Consider the following 1,463-nt stretch of genomic DNA (forward strand, 5'->3'; position numbering starts at 1 on the left):
AACAGCCACGTAGTTCTTCCGTATTCCAAGTCTGGAACGTTATTTTTTCTGTGAAGAAATAAGGGCGGTAAAACGAAAGGAGCACTACAGACAGTCTGTTGTTCTAAAGGACAATTTACTTCCTGTATTGCATAAGGCTGTGGTTACAAAGGTCTTCATCTTTGATAACATTTGGAATGCTGACCTGAATATTTTCTGTCTACAAGCAGCGTGCTAACTTTAAAGGACACGATAAGCCGTTGTTTGCCACATTTAGAACTGCTTTGCTTTTTGTTAAACGTAAAAATGTGAAGTGAAATAACATGAATTAACAAGGCTCATTTTCTATGCCATATTAACTCAGGGGCCGCTGTTCACTTTCCACCTCATTAGGATTCTATATTAGGGCGAGTGAACTTCTGTTTTTGGAAACATTTTATATTTATGGGCAAAAGCACTAAGCCCCAGAGTTTATACACCTTCATTTTAGCAGTGTACAGCCTTTATATAGTTCACACTTTTCAGCAGTTTTATAGCTTCACATGATCTCAGCTGCTGTTGTTGTTCTATTGTAGAAACCACAGAGCAACTCAGTTTGTGTCTTTCAGTTTTTGCAAAAAATGTTCTGGTTAATTTCGAGTGATATCATTCATTAACATCTATGGAAATGTTGAAGTTTTTGAGCATTGATTATTTGGAGAAATGACTGAAGTTTAGCCATCCTCTCAACCAGTGGTGGCAAACTCAATCATGCAAGGGGACGAAATTTAAAAAAACTAAGTCTAAGTTGTGGGTAAAACAATGTTAACGTGTATTGAAGAGTATATGACATCGGCTGGATGTGGGTCTGAGCATCATCGTACATAACCGAGAGTGCTGTGTGTTGGTTTGGTAAACAAATGTAAATATATGCAACACAAGTGAACCAGCATTCCTATTAACTGTGGAATCGAGTACTGCATCTAAAAGGAATTGTGGGATGTGCTGACAGACAACACAATAAGAAGTCGGAAGAAAAAAACAATATATTATTTTTGTGACATCAAAGTGATCAGCAGTCAGTAAAGACATTTTAAATGTAAGCAACAAAAAACTTCAAACTTCAAACATATCAACACAAGAGGCGTTCAAACAATATATCGTTCTGAATAAATCTAAAAAACAGAATTAAAAAAACAAAATGCCCATGAAGCAAACGTGTGTTTAACTTCTGCACAGCATCAGAATCTCCCATCTGCTGGTAACTGGGGTGTCGCCTCAGGACGAAATTATCTCTGGGACAATTCAATTGTTGTTTGTTTTCAGTCAAGCATGTGTGCTTTGAGTGTGTAACCAATCTCTGGTGTGTTAAGACTTAGAGTAGTAAATTCAAACACTTGACACAGTGTTTGAGTGGGGGATTCAGCTCAGGAGCTCGTGTCAGTCAAATCATCTCAGTGGAAACGAGGAAAAGCTTTATGGGTGCAGCATGTGGGGGTCACGGT

This window comes from Cynoglossus semilaevis, chromosome 1 (genome assembly GCF_000523025.1).
Source record: "Cynoglossus semilaevis isolate Cse_v1.0 chromosome 1, Cse_v1.0, whole genome shotgun sequence".
Lineage (NCBI taxonomy): Eukaryota > Metazoa > Chordata > Actinopteri > Pleuronectiformes > Cynoglossidae > Cynoglossus > Cynoglossus semilaevis.